Source organism: Neoarius graeffei, chromosome 1 (assembly GCF_027579695.1).
Source record: "Neoarius graeffei isolate fNeoGra1 chromosome 1, fNeoGra1.pri, whole genome shotgun sequence".
Lineage (NCBI taxonomy): Eukaryota > Metazoa > Chordata > Actinopteri > Siluriformes > Ariidae > Neoarius > Neoarius graeffei.
In genome coordinates, this window is record NC_083569.1 from 118,595,409 (window position 1) to 118,607,414 (window position 12,006).

The 12,006-nt window shown below is 42.6% G+C and overlaps 1 protein-coding gene across 2 annotated transcripts in view; it reads right to left on the reverse strand.

Moving 5' to 3' along the window:
• Positions 1-12,006, reverse strand: part of dnajb6b (DnaJ heat shock protein family (Hsp40) member B6b) — a 138,617-nt gene that overhangs the window by 47,086 nt on the left and 79,525 nt on the right. The window lies entirely within an intron of this gene.

Consider the following 12,006-nt stretch of genomic DNA (forward strand, 5'->3'; position numbering starts at 1 on the left):
TCTGCTGTACTTTATTTCCATTTCCTCAGGTTTGACCATCGCATCCTTAAAAAGCAGTTTGGTGACGGGGCCATTGGTGAGACGTCTGCAACCCAAAGCTTCCTTGGGTTATTGAATTCTGGATTCTGATTGGTCAGAAGGTGGCGATTAATCTTCAATAACTGCGGGTCTGACAGCTGCAAATCACAGGGTTGGTTATAGTCACAGGGACTTGGACGGCATCGAAACTAGGGCTGAACGATATATCGTTTTCGTATCTATATCTAGATATGAACATTCAAGATATTAATATCGAAAAAGCAACGATATAGATGATATAGATTTCCCCTCCCCGCGCTCGCCCTGCATGTACAGCTCTGGCAGTCACAACAAACAATTTTTACGCTTGCCCTTGAATGCACCGCTAAGGCCAGCCAACCACAAACCTTATTTCATGCTTGCTGTGGATCGACAGCTGAAGCCAACCAATGACAAACATATGAGGGTGGGAGTGAGAGAGACGGAGACTGACGCGCGCACACACTACAGACACAGCTGGGAAATTAAAAAGAAAGAAAGAAAATGAGTGCGGAAGGTAATGCGGCCGGTGGAGGTGCAGAATCCGACTTGGTGCCAAAACATAAATCACCCTCCATTATTTGGAGGTATTTTGGATTCAAAAAGGACGATGTTAACCAGAGTGAGGTGTTGTGCAGGTCGTGCGTAGCAGGGCTGTGTTGAAAAAATTCTGAATCAATTTGCGTATTATTTCCTGAAGATTGATTCGTACGTCCAAAGATTGATTTTTTAATTACATTTTTCCCGGTGAACTTTAACCCCACTCGTCGCGTCATTGAATTCGCGCAGGCGGTCTGGATGCAAACAGCACGCCTTTTGGCGGATGCCGGCTTTTTCACGGCTGAATCGTGCAGATCCGATTTTTTTTTTTTTACGGGGGGGCGTTGGAGTGTCAGAAGAAAACAGTAAATCAGAAAGCTGCGCACGTTTGCGCAGCTTTCACGCAAACGTGCGCAGCTTCCTGATTTACTGTTTTCTTCTCATACTTATACTTCCTATGTTTCATGGACTGTAACGGCATTTGCTTATTTAGTAATTTTAATACAGAATTTACTTTGATGAAATTATAATCAGACACTCCAACGCGCCCCCTAAAAAAAAAAAATCGGATCTGCACGATTCAGCCGTGAAAAAGGCGGCATCCGCCAAAAGGTGCGCTGTTTGCATCCCTGCGAGTACAAAAAGAAGCTGCCTTACTCCTGGGCATGTAAACGAGCTCCTTTTTCTGCAGAAGAATCTTTTTGTACCCAAGTGATGGCAGTTGATGGACAGTTTACGGCCAGTCTGTCTCAGGTCAAGTTTAAGGTCCAGTCAGAATTTATTTTTGTGTGCACTTTAACAGGAAACAGCGTTTTTATTTACAGTCTGAAGTTGAAATTTAAGGTAAATTTAAAGTTTAAATGTCCTGTTTACATGTTCGCACTTTAAAGGCAATTGAATGTTTTACACTTTTTATATTTTGAAGATTTTACACAAAACTGAGAGACACTTATGCTTCCTAAGGTGCTGTATCTTTGGTTCTTATTTACAAACGGTATAATGACCGTTAGGTTACTTTGAAGCCAGTAACCAGCAATCTGTTTACATTTACACTGGCTAAGAATCTCTTTTTTCACGTTATAAAATAAAAATGCATTTGTGGGCAACAGCAACAGCTTTCGGGTGAATTCTTAATCTTAATAATGCACCAGGTTGGTGTCCCATTTGGACACTCTTGTTGCAGGTATAGAGACCGCTGGCGTCCTCTGTTTGCTGTCTTGATTCGCCTTTCTGTGAGGGGGTTTGATCATTATCATTTTCACCAGTCTTACAGCCATCATTAACTACCAATACTTGATTAATTTGCTGTTGAATGTCAATATAATACAAGTATTAATAACCTATGTTGCTTAACTACACAGTCAAAAATGGTTCTAATAGGGGTGTTCACACGGCAACTTTTACTCCAGTGTAGCACCAGGGCTGCCCCGGTAGAGCGTTCACACGGTACAAAGTTATACCGGTGTAGCCCCTGAAAGCTGCTTAAACCGGTGCAAATCTAACCCTGCTCGGGAGGTGGTTTAAGAAATTTACTCCGGAGTAAATGCTAGTTTGCGGGGCAGCACCAATATAAAATGGGACGTCTGAACGCTACAGGGGTAGACTCGCTACGCGTGAGGAGAGTCGATTACGATTACATACGGGCATTGCATAATTTGCATCCTGGTATTTTGCGCTTCCAAAATGGCGAATATCAACAACAGAACTGCATGTCTTCCAGTGTTGCCAGATTGGGCGGTTTTAAGTGCATTTCGGCGGATTTGAACATATTTTGGGCTGGAAAACGTCAGCAGTATCTGGCAGCACTGGTGTCTTCATCCACATTGTTTTCCCGGCGCTTGGTGATGCCATGACAACCGGGAAAAGGAAGTACATTTTCACGCATGCGCATATTTCATTTCCGCATTATTACTATCGTATAGCATGGTCGCAAAAACTGCCGTGTGAACGCAAGTGGGGCTGCACCGGTGCTAACACGCTTCTCTCAAGTAAGCAGGTTTGTGACGTGTGAACGCTCTACAAAATTTACACCAGTGTAAGATATATCGCAACAAAATACATCGGTGCAGCATCGATGCAAATATGTGTCGTGTGAACACCCCTAATAACACTAACCCGAATCGATATTGGATCGAATTGAATCGAATCGAGATCGGATCGCATCAAATCGTATAGAGTCGTGATAATCGATTCTGAAGCTTCTTGAAATTTGAATCGACCCAACCCTAGTGCTTAGCAAAAATTGCGACGAAGCAAGGTAGCACAACAAACATGTTTCACCAACTGAAACAACACCGTCGCGTGCTGCACAAAGAGTGTATGGCAACGAGAGAAACACCGGGGACTTCCCAGTCATCCCAAAATAAGCCAAAGCAAAGTTTGATTGCTGATGCGTTCAGTAGTGTTACACCGTACGAGTCGACGTCCAGATGCTATAACATACCACATTGCAAAAGACATGGTACCTGTGTACACAGTCTCGAAAGAGGGCTTTAAAAAAACGGTTCGGACGCTGGACAAGCGTTATAAAATACCATCCCGAACACATTTTAATCAAGCGGCCATTCCGAAACTCTATAATGAGTGTAAAATGAATGTTGAATCCGAGCTCCGTGAAATCGATCATTTCGCCACAACCATGGACCTATTGTTAAAGCACAGCTGCAGTAAAATGTTTGATTTGTAATTCATTTATTTGTAATTTATGTTAATGTTGATGACTGGCAGTGAGCTCTTAAAAATAAAACTGCACTTTCTACATTTTTTTTTTGTATTATGATGTTTTTATTTTTCTGAAAAATGCTTGGTTTTCACCGAACCCGTAGTCCTATCATATTGAGATATCTGGCATGAATATCGAGATATGAAATTTTGTCCATATCGTTCAGCCCTGATCGAAACCATTCATATAGTGAGAGTTTCTGTGAGGAGACCTATGCAACATAGAGAAGGAGTCTCTAGTGTCAGAGGTAAAGCTGTAACTACGTTTGACATTTTCAGGACAGAAGAGTTTTTCTTTGAGAGAGAGAGAGAATGACTAATGCATGTGAAAACAGGAACTCGTTTCATGAACATCGAATACAACTACAAATCAGGGCTCTCCAGGAAATCTGAAGTAGCCGGCTAAAAACATAGATAGCTAGATAGACGGTAGGCAGCTCTGGAATTTGCAGCAGCAAAGCCAAAGGCATGCTAATGCTAGCGGGGTCAGGGGCATTCTCAGCTAATAAATTATTAACCATTTCAAGTCAAGTTTATTTTTATAGCGCTTTTAACAATAGACATTGTCGCAAAGCAGCTTTACAGAATTTTAAATGACCAATTTATCCCTGATCTATCCCCAATGATGAAGCCTGTGGCGACAGTGGCAAGGAAAAACTCCCTCAGACGACACGAGCAGGGCTCTACACTAACTTTTTTTTTTTTCAGGAGCACACGTGCTCCTAAGTTAAAAATTTTAGGAGCACAGGGAAAAAAAATGGGGGCACAAGCACAAGTAGGTTTTCATTTTAAAGGTTTATTGCAGCGCAAACCTTAGACACACCAACACACAAAACGTAAAATTCAATTGAGAATGAATGAATGAATGAACAAACAAATGAATAATGAACAACTGAATGAATGAACAAACAGTAGCTAAACAGAGAGCAGAGCTCAGCAGAGCTAACAACATCATCAAGGACAGCTCCCACCCTGGCTCTGAGTTCTTTGACTTGCTGCCCTCAGGCAGGTGTTACAGGTGCATCAAAGCAAGAACCAACAGACTCAAAAACAGTTTTTTCCCCACAGGCCATAACCACCTTGAACAATTAGCCTTTTTCACATTACGTCACTTGCAAGGGAACTCGTATTCGTTTTCAGCCTTTTGAATGGAAGAAGAGGTATACGGCGGCAACATATGTTAACAAAACTGTGTCATTCGCAGATAAGACTGATAATAATATTGCGCATTGTTGTTTATCATTACGTATTGTTAGCGACCATTCCAGTCACCTATCTGCCTTGTTTTGGAGAGGAAGTTTACTGACTTTCTATGGTTGCTACTTGTTAGCCAGCAGATTAGCATGCCACCTCTTCTTCCATTCAAAAGGCTGAAAACGGATGTGAGGTTCTTCTGCAAGTGACATAATGTGAAAAAGGCTAATTACATGCACTGACTGATGCCACTTCTGGCAGGTGCAACAATGCACCAACAAGGACCTAAAAGGACAATATTCTCACACTTACCTGATACAGTGCAATACTTATTACAGTGCAACCTCACAGAGCAACTTTTTAGTTTTTATAGTGTTTGTATATTTTATATTTCTACACTTTTACATCCATACCCAATACAATACCAAATACAGTGCAATATCCTGAGTTTTGTAGCTGAACTGAGTTTCTATAACTAATGTGCAATTAACATCTGCAACTCAACACGCCCAGTTGTGTGTGTGTGTGTGTGTGTGTGTGTGTGTATATATATATATATATATATATATATATATATATATATATTTATTCTTTGTTTTTCTGCTGTGTTGTACAGCATGTTCCCATCTAAATGTTTGCACTGAGGTGTGTGCTTTCCATCTCATTATATAACTTTCCCGCACCTTCTCCCGTCGTTCTAGCTTTCTTCACTACACTTTCTTCCTCGTCCGTTCTTTTATTCTTGTTTCCACCATCATTGCTTTTAAAAAAACGCCGTTATTCTCTGCATAGCGAGTATATTTCTCAGCTCGGTCCGAACCAGCTCTCAGTTATCTCAGTTGAATGATCTGATGAATCCCTAAAAAGCACTTTTCCCGCCTAATGCCACACCCACAACATACAACCGTGGGAAAGAGGGGCAAATCGCAGAAAGATGTGGCAGAACGGCAAAAAAAATGTAACTTTTTCACTCCCCCGGCTACCATGGGAACCACCGCAGGTGCAAGACAGGGGCAATGCACGCAACTACAGCCAGGGAGCAAGGCGCAGGCAGAACACACACACACACACACACACACACAACACTGAACACACACACACTTGCAACAATACAGGCCGTTACTCGTTACACTATATTAGGTAGGCTATCCAGCGCTGGATTTACATACTTTGCAGTTTAACGTTTGATACATTTTAGAATGTTAAACTCGTCGCGTCTGTGCTCAGTGCTTTCCTAAATTGTCGGCCGCAAGAAGCCCTCGCACGAATGCGCGGTTTTTTTTCGTCGTTCGCATGCCAAAAAATTCGCTCGCAAATGCGAGTGAAACGTGCACACTGTAGAGCCCTGGACACGAGGAAGAAACCTCGAGAGGAACCAGACTCACACTGCAAAAAATAAAAATCTTAGGAAGTTTGTCTATTTTTAAGTCAAAACATCGAGCCACCCTTATTATAAGAAATAATTGCCCAACAAGCAAAACCTCATTTAGCTAGAAAGGCTAGTTTTTAGACAGTCCATCTTGAAAATCTTGTACAGACAAAATGTCTTGAAAAAGTCTTATTTGGAGCACCTTTGAAAATAAAACAAGTTTTTTTTAAAACAAGTAAGTACATTTTGGACATTTTGTCAAATGCGGTTCATCTTCTCATCTCATCTCCTCTAGCCGCTTTATCCTTCTACAGGGTCGCAGGCAAGCTGGATCCTATCCCAGCTGACTACGGGTGAAAGGCGGGGTACACCCTGGACAAGTCGCCAGGTCATCACAGGGCTGACACATAGACACAGACAACCATTCACACTCACATTCACACCTACGCTCAATTTAGAGTCACCAGTTAACCTAACCTGCATGTCTTTGGACTGTGGGGGAAACCGGAGCACCCGGAGGAAACCCACGCGGACACGGGGAGAACATGCAAACTCCACACAGAAAGGCCCTCGCCGGCCACGGGGCTCGAACCCAGGACCTTCTTGCTGTGAGGCGACAGCGCTAACCACTACACCACCGTGCCGCCGCGGTTCATCTTGTTTCAAGGAAAAAAAAAACAAAGTATGCTTGTTTTGGGAATAAATGAACTTTACTGTAATCTTTGAATCTTTCATTACAATTCAACTCCACCTTACAGATCCTAAGTTTACTGCGACTGTTTTCTCAGTCATTCAGAGTGAGCTCCTTCTAGATGCTGTACAGACTCTAGACCAGACAAGTGCCTTCAAAAAGGCTATGAGTGAGCGGAGGGCGTTTTAGTGACGTCTTTTTGGAATGCTGTGAGTTTTCAGTGTTTTTTTTGTTTGGTTTTTTTGTGCCTGATCTTGTAAACCCCTCGTGCACATGAATAGTCAGTGCCCCCAAAATGCACTGTTGCTTTGGCATTGTGTAAGCACTGTAACTCAAAATGTGTAGACTTTTTTTTGGTGCCTGAGGTCCTGGGGAAGTGGAATCTTAAGAGATGTTTTAATGTTTGAATGTTGAAATGGGAAAAAAAAAAAAATAAACTTGTTGCAATGCTACACGTGTCGTCAACTTGATTCAAGATAGTCTCTGGTCTCATATCTAGAGTATTTTACTAATTACAGGTCACAAAAGGAGAATCTTTTAAGCTAGCAATGCTTAGTTGTAGAATTTAACAATCCTAATATTAGTATATTTATCTTAAAGTCAGTTTTTACTGCTAAGACTTTGTCATGAATTTAAGTGAAATACCCTTAAAATGAAATAAATAAAAATGACTTGAATGGCTAAATGTAAGAAGTACGATCTTGTTATAAGAACTATTTTGATTATTTTGAGTTAATCAGATCTCGCATAATAAGTTCCCCAATCTTATTTTGGAATTATTTCATCTAAAAACAGGTTAGATTTTTCATCTTACTTTAAGAAATCTTACTAAGTCAAATTTGACTAGTTCCATTTTTTTCACCTGATTCAAGCAAATATGCTTTGTTTTAATCTTTTATTTCTTATTTTTGAAAGGCCATTTTTTGCAGTGCAGAAGGGAACCCATCCTCATTTGGGTGTTAATAGACAATGTGATTAACAGTTTTAACATGAAGTCTGTTTTGTTGACGTTATAACTAGGGATGTTAACCGATGACCGTTTGACCGGTGGTTGACCGAATCAACGTCAACCGGTTAATTTTTTTTTTGGTTGTCGGTTTAAAAAAAAAAAAAAAATCGTTTTGAAGCTGCCGATTTTGGAGCAGAGAACCTGGAATTCTGTGTTGTAAACGCTTGGGGCATGCCATACGGTGTAAGGACGACAGCTGACAAATCAGAAACACCCATTCAGTCATGTCCCGCCCTCCCGCCACAGTTGAAAACAGCTGCCACTCGGCGAGAGAAAAGTGTAGACACAGGCTTTTTAGCTTACAAATTACTATTCTGTGTTTTTTTTTTTTTATTATTATTAGAAGGCACATCAAGTTTAGTCCTGCCTTGGCCAGTGCATTCTGAAAGTATGTTTCGGTCTGTAGCCAACAATGCATGTTACTGCAGATCATATCTCTCCACACAAACTAAAGGCGCAGATGCCGACTTTTTCACGGCTGAATCGTGCAGATCCGATTTTTTTTTTTTTTTTTGGGGGGGGGGGGGGGGGGGGGGTTGGAGTGTCTGAATAATTTTATCAGAGTAAATTTTGTATTAAAATTACTAAATAAGCAAATGCCGTTGAAATTCTTCAGACACTCCAACGCCCCCCCCCCCCCCCCCCCCAAAAAAAAAAATCGGATCTGCACGATTCAGCCGTGAAAAAGGCGGCATCCGCCAAAAGGCGCGCCGTTTGCATCCCTGTTAAACTCATAGGTTAACCGACTTTAACCGGCTAATGAGGCTCAGTGGTCGGTCAAGATTTTTTTTTAGTTTTCACCATCCCTAGTTATAACCATTTCCCTGTAATATACTTCCAAAATATGTATGAAATTTCCCTGCAGATGTGTGTGCACTTGGCTTTCTCAGTTACCCTCTACACTGCCTGGCTCTGAAACATCACTACATATGCTACAGTGTGGTCACCTGGTCTGGCTCAGCCAATCAGAGTGTGAGAATCGATCAGCAAATATGATCACACTTCCAGTCATGACCCCAATCAAAGACAATTTCATGTCAAAAGGAGTCAGCTGAGGTGGTTCAGGCATCTAATTAGGATGCCTCGCAGGCACCTTCCTTTGGAGGTTTTCCGGGCACGTCCAAAGGGGTGTTCACACGGCAACTTTTACGTGTAGCACCGGGGCTGCCCCGGTAGAGCGTTCACACGGTACAAAGTTATACCGGTGTAGCCCCTGAAAGCTGCTTAAACCGGTGCAAATCTAACCCTGCTCGGGAGGTGGTTTAAGAAATTTACTCCGGAGTAAATGCTAGTTTGCGGGGCAGCACCGATATAAAATGGGACGTCTGAACGCTTCAGGGGTAGACTCGCTACGCGTGACGAGAGCTGATTACATACGGGCACTGCATAATTTGCATCCTGGTATTTTGCGCTTCCAAAATGGCGAATATCAACAACAACAGAACTGTGTGTTTTCCAGTGTTGCCAGATTGGGCGGTTTTAAGTGCATTTTGGCAGATTTGAACATATTTTGGGCTGGAAAACGTCAGCAGTATCTGGCAACACTGGTGTCTTCATCCACGTTGTTTTCCCGGCGCTTGGTGATGCCATGACAACCGGGAAAAGGAAGTACATTTTCACGCATGCGCATATTTCATTTCCGCATTATTACTATCGTATAGCACGGTCGCAAAAACTGCCGTGTGAACGCAAGTGGGGCTGCACCGGTGCTAACACGCTTCTCTCTAGTAAGCAGGGTTGTGACATGTGAACGCTCCACAAAATTTACACCGGTGTAAGATATATCACAACAAAATACATCGGTGCAGCATCGATGCAAATATGTGCTGTGTGAACACCCCTCAACTGGGAGAAGACCTCCGGGTAGACCCAGAAAACGCAGGAGAGATTATATATCTCATCTGGCCTGGGAGCACCTTGGGATCTCCCAGGAGGAACTGGAAAGTGTTGCTGGGGAGGAGGGACACCTGGAATCCCCTGCTTAGCCTGCTGCCACCACGACCTGACTTCAGATAAGCGGAAGATGATGGATGGATGATTGGATTTGCAGCAAATTACGGACAACGAAGATGATATAAATAGCTAGAACACTGAAAGGCAAGTTTTTATTTTTTTTTCTAGGATCGAGTAGCCAGCACAGACCATCCGTGTAGCCGGAGAAAACCGCCGGTCACCAGCGCATGTGGACATCTCTAACAAGTGCATAAGCAGTATGAGGTTCCTTTCTTTAATCAGTCAGACAAGATCTCGGCAAAACATCCCCCGTTTCCAGTTGAGAGTCTGCCACTTCACACTGGAACTTTTTATTCCCTCCCCCCCTTTGTTTTTCTTTCCGTGTTTGTTCTTTCAATGTTTTTTCCGCCAGTTATGGTGTAGCTCCGGATCCAGTTTTGGGCGTCGGTTTCTTCAGGCCTTGGTCCTCGATGGATGATGCCTGTGGTGCTCACTATGGACTGCAGTGAGCTCGTTGTTCTTAACATTGGGGTTGTCCAGCGCTCTGTGCTTGTTGCAGTGTTCCAAGCAATGTTGCGGCAGCTGTGCAGGTGGTTTGGGTTTGTGGTGGTGCTTCTGTGCTCACTTTGTGAATGCATGGCGCGGGGTTACATTACGTTACAAGTATTTATCAGATGCTCTTATTCAGAACAACATACCCAAAGCAGCCTGGGGAGCAGTAGGGGGTTAGGTGCCTTGCTCAAGAGCCATGGTCCTGCTGCTCCAGGGAATCAAACCGACAACCTTTTGGTCCCGAAGCTGCTTCTCTAACAATTAGGCCATGGCTTCCCCATTGGTGTTTCAAACAACGTTGCCCAGTGGTGTCGTGGCAGCTATGCAGGTGGTTTGAGAAACCTTCGTGCATCTTTTGGTGGGATTGTGGGCAGCCATGCCACTGGAGTTGCATCCTGACCCTTTGGTGAATTATTTTTTCTAACTGTAAAGCAGCCTTGCATGTGAGAAAGGCGCTATACAAGTTGAATTTATTATTATTAAAATTTGTTGGTAAGCTGCTGCTGCGACTTCATTGTCCTGTTCTTTATTCGTTTCATTATTGATTAAAGTGCTGATGACACGTTTTTGACATCTTTGGCGATGTTTTATAACAAAAAGTAATTCCCGATGATCCATATATTAATTCACGAAGGCGCCTATTTTACAAGTTATGATAAAAAACGCGCCTATTTGGGCAAATTTGACGGGGCTGCAGCACCCAGGAGACGAAAGAGGAGGAGGAGCTATATGACGTCAGCGAAAGAACCTTCCTCCTAACTTACCAGTTTGTTGTTGATGCAACAGGTGTTCAGTTTGTCATTATTAGTATTATTATTATACATTTTATTTATTTATATATATATATATATATATATATATATATATATATATATATTTTTTTTTTTTATTAGTTATTATGCCTTCGCGGTGTGTTGCCGGCTTTTGCTCCAAAAGCTACAAGGATGGGGTAAGTTTATTCAAGTTTCCCAGAGATCCTGAGCTGCATGCGAAGTGGGTGAAGCAAGTCAGGCGCACTCGTGACAAGTGGGAGCCCTCACCAACATCCGTCCTGTGCTCTGAACACTTCGATTTGGATTGTTTTGACACCCTTCCCAGCTTAAAAGAATCTCTTGGGTGTTCAGTTCATCACAAACGTGTGTTACTACCATCAGCAGTGCCTACACAGTGTTGCCAGATTGGGAGGTTTCCCGCCCAGTTGAGCGGTTTCAAGTGCATTTTGGTGCGTTTTGAACATATTTCGGGCTGGAAAACATCAGCAGTATCTGGCAACAGATACTGCTGAAGTTTTCCAGCCCGAAATATGTTCAAAACCCACCAAAATGCACTTGAAACCACCCAACTGGGCAGGAATCCTCCCAATCTGGCAACACTGCCAGTATTCCGGAGGGGGTCTACTAGTAGCTATGCCGGATCCAAAGACAGTCCTCCTGTCAGAACATGTGTTGTGAAACGACATAAGATAAAGGTACGTAGAGCTATAGATTCTACATGATAATCATAAATGTAATCATAAAGTCAGCATGATATCAGTCATGTATTTGCTTGTGAAAGCTTGCGGCTTTCATGTAACTGCCGCCTAGCAATGAGAGGCAAAGGGTAAAGAGGGTAGGCTATCATAGATTCTATTCGGAAGAGATCAACACAATTCTAGACTCCCAGAAGAGGAAGAACTAGCACTAGAGAGTTCACCGGCGTTTTCATGCGCCATTTCCATTGAGTAGAACCAGAGTAGAACAGCCAGTGAACCGCAGCGTGTTCTTCTGCTGACGTCACAACATGGCCGCGAGCCACGGACCCAGTTTTCTTGCGCTGTGCAATTAAAAGTTGGATATTTGCATAACAGCTTCTTTTCACGTAATTATAACAGAAATCTAACATGTTTGCCATGTTGTATAGTTTATTTAAGAAGTTGCATAG